Below are 8,318 nucleotides of genomic sequence, written 5' to 3'. Positions count from 1 at the left end.
TAATGATTTAGATGTAATTGGGTTAAAAGTCAGAGTCACAATAACACTTAATGTCATATTTAATAGCACTTCAGTTTTACATTGAACGTCTTGTTACTTGATAGGGATATTATCCTTAGACAGTTAATGGGAAGTTTAAAACCATATTGATCTCGATGTCACTAGGTCAAAGGTAAACACCACAGAGACACATAATGTAAAGTCCTTGTCGAATCAATAACTTGAGAATAAACAAGCCATTGTTACTTTGAAAGAATATTGGTCAAGGCAAGTAGATGACCACTACTGATTTTAAAGTAATAAGATCAAAGGTCAATGTCAAAATGAACATCAAAAGGAGCATCATTGTCCTGGTTAACTAAGACACAATTCAAATAGTGTAATCTGATTGATTAATTATGTCGTGCGTACGATTAATTATCTCGTGCGCAAGACTTGATTGTCTCGTGCGCATCACTTGTTACTCGTACACACCACTTAATCTTGTGCGCACGACTTAGTAACTCGTGTGTACGACATAGTTTCTCCTGCGCGTCACTTAATCATCTCGTGCACAAGACTTAGCTACTCGGTCGTACGACATAGTATGCCGTGCGCATCACTTAATTATCTCGTGCACAATACTTATCTATCGCGCAGACACGACTAAGTTGCTCGTGCGCCCGACTTAGTAACTCGTGCTTACGACATTTCTGCTTTACTGGTTATACACGGTTGTATTTTTTCAATCCCTGACTTAAATAAAAATACACATTTTCTAAATTATTTGTATTTCTTTTTCGGCGTATTTTAATCTTCGTTGTTATAAAACGCATTTATAGCAGTTAATGAGACAGTTCAATTTACTTGATTAATTAACTGCATTAATATAGTGTAACAAACAGACAATATATAATGTTATGTCTTTGAATCTATAATCCAATATAACCACCGCTTGTGACCCTTAATTGTCCCATATGCAGATATTTTGAATGACGACCTCAACTTGATCTGAACAATCTAAAATGCTTCACGTCGTGTTATTATTATTAACATTTCTGCAACATAGTTTCAACTTCATTTCATAGGTTCAAAAGATACGAAAAGAGAATATGAAATTCATAGCTAGCACATTATCTGATTGTGCTAAACATTTCTTCCAAGTATCATTTTCCATTTACACTTAACGTTTCAGAGGGGACTCGAAATTGTTTTGTGGCGGATGGACAATCAAAGGCATAGCTTAAATGCACAAAATTCTTTGGCCGAATACAGATGACATACATCAATCTACACAAAGCAAAAATATGTGTTAAGTTTAGTTATTATAAATTTTGATCACTTACTACAATCTTGTTCGTCTTCTCCTCCAGGGCATTCTATATGCCCATCACATAGAAATCTCTGCTCGATACAGTAACTTCCAGGACATTTCAATGTATTTTCAGGACAAATGAATTTTTCTGAAAAAAAAAACCCACCAACAAAAACAAATAAACAAACAAAACATGAATAAAAATGAAAATGTTGCAATTTAATGCAAACAATTATTTTTAAGCAAAGCACTTTTAAAGAAGTGATTGACTTAAGAACATTTCTTATTCTATTTCTTTTTTCCTATTAGTATTGAAGGGAATTTACTTACACTACATTGTAATTGCACGATCATTTTTAATATCCCTCAATGCTTTACACTAATAACATAACATTAAAAAGTAGGGCACATTTCTAATAAATTCTATACTTCAGCGTAATTAGAATTTTTTCCCAGAGAATATTTTGTCAAGACTTTTAAAAAACATGTCCAAATGCATTCGTTTACATTACATGTTATCATAAAAATATTGTGGTGATGTGATAAGTTTCAAAAGTGACAAGCTGTCGATTGATGATATAAAAAAACGTTTTTGGTTTCGCTGCCCTGTTAAAGCTTCAAACTCATGAACCCTAAATTACTTACATTTTCTTTTTGGTTTCAACTCAAGTTATTTTCGATAGTTCTCAAGATATTAGTTCTTAGCATTTTTTTATATTTTGCTCCAAGTTCATTATCAAAATATTGTTTTAAATACATTTAAGAAAGATTCTTGAGAGGTAAAATACATTTTATTATTGCAATGAGAATCTTAATATTTATCAAGGTTTTAAGGACAAGAAGAATTTTGTCTTCATTACTACGCCGATTGATTTTCATGGGGAATCAGACGTTTTCTTTTTATGTGCATAAGGTTATTATAGTCATATTTTTTAACTTTTGTAATTTTGTTACGATTAATGCTTCCGAGGGATCACTTTGTTTCCAGATTTTTTAAACACACGGCACTGTTTTTAAAACTAAGAAAATTATAGGAGAAATTAACAGTTACGTTGTATAACTAAAGAGTAAGACTGGTGTTTGTTCAATCTAAATTTTAAATAAAATTGTGTAATAAGTGTAAGTCAGGGAAAACCTATGGCGCCATTACAAGTATTGTTTTTTATTCATTTATTTTTTTATAAATACGTAGTTTGTAATGATGCATATTTTTAAATCTGTTGCCTTTTTTCTTCTTTTTTAATGACCAGTGGGTTAATATATTAACAAAAAAGCAAACATTAAGCCAAACTATTTTCTGTGCGAAGTCATCTGTTGTAATAACAATGCAGTGTTAATGAGTGCATGATTTAATCATTTTGTGAAAAAGTATCACACATAATATTCATAATTAATAAAACCTCTGATGATATTTTATATCTTAAATAGAGCCAAAGTTTGTAAAATCGAAATTTGACGCGCAATGCCAATTGTAAACGTATCTCTTACAAAAAGTACGAAACTAAACTACCAATCTATTCTTAATACCTTTGACAATAATTTTAAATTTACGCTTTATAGCAAAAGAAAGCTTCATTAAAATTGTTTGTATACAGAACAAAAGCAAACAAAAGCGCCAATAACAAGAATTAAAAAGATACTTGGGCGAGGTTAAAATGCTTTTACTTGAATAGACTTTTTGGAGTTTTGTAATTATAGAATTGAATTTTTTTTTGAAATTGAAAGAAACACTACAATGTACAAGATACATATTAAAAGTAAAGGTCATGTTTATTATAGTGTCACCCCTACTGTAAGGGCCAGCCATTTCTGATTAATGAGACACCTTTTTATTGCATACCACATACTTCCCAACTTCTAACACTATGCCAGGCGCCAGGCGGATAGAAAACGGTAACCATTCATTTTAACTACCTTGCGACTCACGAAGCGGTCATTTCGGGACGAGTCCCACCTTCAATTGACGCTCCCCGTGGGGCTCGAACCTTCTACCTCCCGATTCGAAGGCGGACGCATTTACCACTAGGCCAACGGTACAGTAGATATGTATCTAAATGGAACTGTCGTATTTTCAAAAGTGTACATTACACTTTAATTTAATACACCAATTAAGACATGATATGATATATCAGGAAGACCGATCATTGTATTTTATTATGTGCCTTTGGGTATGCACATCTCAAATATCCATCCGAGAAATTCAACTCGAAAGAATTGCTATAGATGTTAGAAAATGTGTACAATATGCAATTCTCAATTGTATTCCTGGTCATAAGTTTATGCACTTTCACTTTGGGTCGTCAGATGCCGGCTAGGGGTTCTACCCAGCTACATGAGAATATTCTTAATATTGCCTCGTCTTCGGCTATATTTCAGCTGTTGGCACCACAACTAAACTTAACAGTTCGGGCAAACCTGCTGTACATGAACATGGCGTTTTTCCCTTTAAAGGCAGAGGACATTTAAAAGCACCATTGACATGCATTTACCCCGTCCCAAGCAAAATTCTTTAACATGCCCTAAATTAAACTTAAATCATGTCGCGCAAAAAATACAATGCTACTTCTTCCTAAATAAAACGGGAGGGCCTATTCCGCTAACAGTGAAAAAAACTTACTTTTATATAAGTTGGATAAATAAAGAGGAAACGGACCGGGCACAAAATATCTTGTTTTTTTTATACAATTGAGAACATAATTATGATAACTATTAATCTGATAAATATATTCGTTACCACAATTTTGTAAATGGTCTCCAGACCTACATCCAGTCAGGTAACCGCTGGCATCTAGGGCATAAATACAAATCATCGATTCTGGTATGATTTTGTCGTCTCTTTCACAATGGAAAAGCTCACCAAATAGGCTTGCATTGTAATCTTAGAGATAAACAACAATTAATTAACTTAAATAATTAAAAACAAATCAACACATGCTAAATACAAAGTATCTAGCCAGAATTGTACCTGAATAAAAAAACAATGGCAACAACAAAACAGCAACAAAACAAAAAAACAAGAGGGTCATAATTGCACTGGAATCGCTCACCTGTATTTTAAAAACTCTCCATGAAAAGGAACAAGTAACATTGTAAACTATAAACAAAAGCAGATATAAAATCAACATCTTAAACTGCTATCACAAAGTTCATATTTGTGTCTGAAATTGTGCATGTGTAAAAAGATTAGTTTTTAATACATACATCTAAAGAAAATCAATAACCATCCGGGGCTGAACCAGTTTAGACCACAGAGCTTTTGTTTGAAAAAAAAACTTGCTAGACACTCACTAGAAAATGTTTCATGCTAAATATCTAAGTTCTAGCTCTTAGGTTTTTTGTTTAAGTTTTTTTTGTTAAACCTATACATATATAAGGAAAATCATTGACCCCCGGGGCGGGGCCAATTTTATTTCGAACGCTTTTAATTGAACAAACTTGGTAGTCCCCATTAAAATATTTTCATTTTAAATATCTAAGCTCTAGCTCTTTGTGGGTTTTTAAAAAAAGATTTTTAAAGATTTTTCGGTTACCATGGCAACCAGAGTTTCACATAGAATTAAATTCTTTAATCAATTTTGAAGGGTGAACACCAATTTAACATTTCTATGACGTAAGGATGAAATTGGCTCAGCAGTTTATTAGAGGATGTCGTTTTAAGTAAAAGTTTACAGACAGGGCGGACGCCAGATGAAAAGCAATCACAAAAGCCAATCTTGTCATTTTGTGACAGGTGAGCTTAAAAAAAACACAAATCAATGAACCTGACATGTAATTTGCTAATTTGAAATAATACTAGTGTTGTACAGCTTTTGAGATTCAACTATGATGTTTGAAGATAAGATCAAAAATAGATGTTTCCACAAAATAATTTAAATCTGCCACAGGTCTAGCTTAAATTCCCTCACATGACATTCACTTAAAAAATGTAAACGTACAAAAGGATAAAACTCCGAAAGCTAGGTTTTTGGGCTGACATGGAATAGGGGTGAAACATGTTTAAATTTATAAGCAAAAACAAAAACACTAAGTCGCGATAAATAGTTTTCACTTATGAACAGGCTTCTTCACTTCGATTCTAAATTTACATATAATATTAATGTTTCAATCCAAAACGATTAGTTGATCCATGCATTACTTTGTGTACTTTTCTATAAGAAAAATGAATAGTTATCAGATTAAATCTTGAAATAAGCCCTTTAGTCAACTATATTTTTATAATGTGCGAATATATCTCGTTCTGAAAATTACAAAAACAACGCTATTTTGGAAAATAATTCAAAGAATTGCAGTGCGGTCTGTTTCATATGTCTAACATCATTCGACAATATTGTTTTATTGAGTATGTTACGAGCCAGGCGTAACGAGAAAGAAACGCCAGCAACAAACTTGTAACAATATAACAAATTTATTACAGAAAAATTATTAAAGAAAAACTAATTAACAAATTATGTGTACAAATACCTGAAGTCCAAATAAAAATGTAAAATTCAAATGTCTAGTCTGATCCTGGAATGATCCCTTTTTGAATAGCACAGTTAAATCCAAGTTAAATCCAAGAACACTTTAGAATAAATTCCCACAATAAAACCCACAAGAATAATCAAATCTATTTTAAAATCGAAGCTTCAACAAATCAATTAATATCCAAGTTGAATAATACTCCAAATATATTGATGACTTAAAAGGTAACTGATGACTTAAAATATCACTGATGACTTAAAAGGTAACTGATGACTTAAAAGATAACTGATGACTTAAAAGGTAAAAGTAATGAAAAATGTCACTTTATATATATTAACTAAGAAAATTCCAGAAAAGTCTATTATGTTCTACAGTAATCATAATCTAGCAACTTCAACAATAAAGAACATTCCGGAAGTTTCTATCTAAATATAATGCATGAATCATAATCTAGAATTTTCTACAACAGGTAAGAAACTTCTTGTTGACATGCATGTAGTTAATGTTCTAAAAATAGAACAATGATAATATTGGAAATACCAACTGGTCAGATATAAATTATATACATGTAATATGTTGCATACATAACACTTCCCCTCTTCAAGAAAAAGAAATATGAATGAAATGAATATTTCTTTTACATAAATCCAAACAATGTAACTTACAAATAACGTAGGAGAAATGTTAAACAATTTTATACATAAAATCATATATATGTGTGTATTATAAACAATAGCAAACAACGAAGTAAAAATAATCAATCATATCATATAGATGTTAAATTTAAAATACTGAAAATAACAGTTTTAGACACGTGAAAGTGCATCAGGGATCAAATTATCTTTCCCTTTCTTTTTCCAACTGCCTTTTTTCCCTTTCTTTTTCTTCCCTTTCTTTTTTTAACAGTCTTTCTGCCCTTTCTTTTTCTTACTGTCTTTCTTCCCTTTCTTTTTCTAACTGTCTTTCTGCCCTTTCTTTTTCTAACTGTCTTTCTTCCCTTTCTTTTTCTAACTGCATTTTCTCTAGTTCAAATTTAAATTGAAGTTCAAGCTCTTTTATCTTTATTTCTGGGTGTGTTTCAACAATCTGAGAAAGTGCATCTTCTCCAAAAATATCTTCATCCACAAAATAACGAATCAGAAGATTTTTAATTTCTTGTTTACGCATGACAGATTTAATTTCTGATAAATTATACTTGTTTTGCAAGATCAAGCAAATCAGTTTTCTTAGCCAAATCTAATACCCCCTGGGAAGGTTCAGCTACAAACGTTTCTAAATCAAAAGACATGACTGCTTGCTGCTGGTTTTAAACTTAAATGTGGTGTTTTTTAAAAAAAAAATCAGAATTGAAAAACACACTTGATAGAACAACTATGATATCAACTCAGATGAGTAAATACGGTAATAATAATATGTAAAATAAACGGTTATAATTTTCAATAATGTAGCCAAAAAAAAAATTCAATCCCGGACGAACCCCCAATTTCTGTTACGAGCCAGGCGTAACGAGAAAGAAAAGCCAGCAACAAACTTGTAACAATATAACAAATTTATTACAGAATAAATATTAAAGAAAAACTAAATAACAAATTATGTGTACAAATACCTGAAGTCCAAATAAAAATGTAAAATTCAAATGTCTAGTCTGATCCTGGAATGATCCCTTTTTGAATAGCACAGTTAAATCCAGGCTAAATCCAAGAACACTTAAGAAAAAATTCCCACAATAAAATCCACAAGAATAATTTATTCTATTTTAAAATCCAAGCTCCAATAAATCAATTAATATCCAAGTTGAATACTACTCCAAATATATTGATGACTTAAAAGGTAACTGATGACTTAAAATATCACTGATGACTTAAAAGGTAACTGATGACTTAAAAGATAACTGATGACTTAAAAGGTAAAAGTAATGAAAAATGTCACTTTATATAATTATATTAACTTAGAAAATTCCAGAAAAGTCTATGATGTTCTACAGTAATCATAATCTAGCAACTTCAACAATAAAGAACATTCCGGAAGTTTCTATCTAAATATAATGCATGAATCATAATCTATAATTTTCTACAACAGGTAAGAAACTTATTGTTGACATGCATGTAGTTAATGTTCTTAAAATAGAACAATGATTATATTGGAAATACCAACTGGTCAGATATAAATTAAATACATGTAATATGTAGCATACATAACAAGTAAAACATAGTATCAGATAGACAGCCCATTGGTTCTTCTGTACATTAATAAAAGTAATTCACCTTTTCTAAATAAAAACAATGTGTATTTATTTATGAAGTTTCAAATTTAAATGTTTAATATATTTTGAGTTATGCTCACGACAACATGAAGTATGACAAATTTCAAAGGGATTTCACTCTAAAATTTAATAAAAGATGCTGATAATTATTAGGTCTTGTACCTTTCTAAGTAAGAGTTTTCTATTTAGAGAAAATAAATAAAACTGTATTTGTTTCTGAAAATATTAGTATGTGTTGCGATTATACATGTAAATATAAATAGGTGAAATACCGTAGGTGCAATAAGGAAGTCCAAATTT

General features: G+C 30.9%; 1 long non-coding RNA gene across 1 annotated transcript; it reads right to left on the bottom strand.

Annotated features, from left to right (window-relative positions):
• Window positions 1-609: 609 nt before the first annotated feature.
• LOC132758434 (uncharacterized) lies at window positions 610-8,318 on the bottom strand. Its single transcript, XR_009629573.1, has 3 exons — window positions 8,291-8,318; window positions 4,029-4,172; window positions 610-1,442 (listed from the first exon to the last, which is right to left on the bottom strand). It is a non-coding gene; the product is annotated as an uncharacterized LOC132758434 (long non-coding RNA).

Source organism: Ruditapes philippinarum, unplaced genomic scaffold (genome assembly GCF_026571515.1).
Source record: "Ruditapes philippinarum isolate M1 unplaced genomic scaffold, ASM2657151v2 ctg24096_1_1_1_1, whole genome shotgun sequence".
Classification (NCBI taxonomy): Eukaryota; Metazoa; Mollusca; class Bivalvia; order Venerida; family Veneridae; genus Ruditapes; species Ruditapes philippinarum.
The sequence above is the reverse complement of the archived record's forward strand: the minus strand, read 5'-3'. Positions and strand labels throughout refer to the sequence as shown.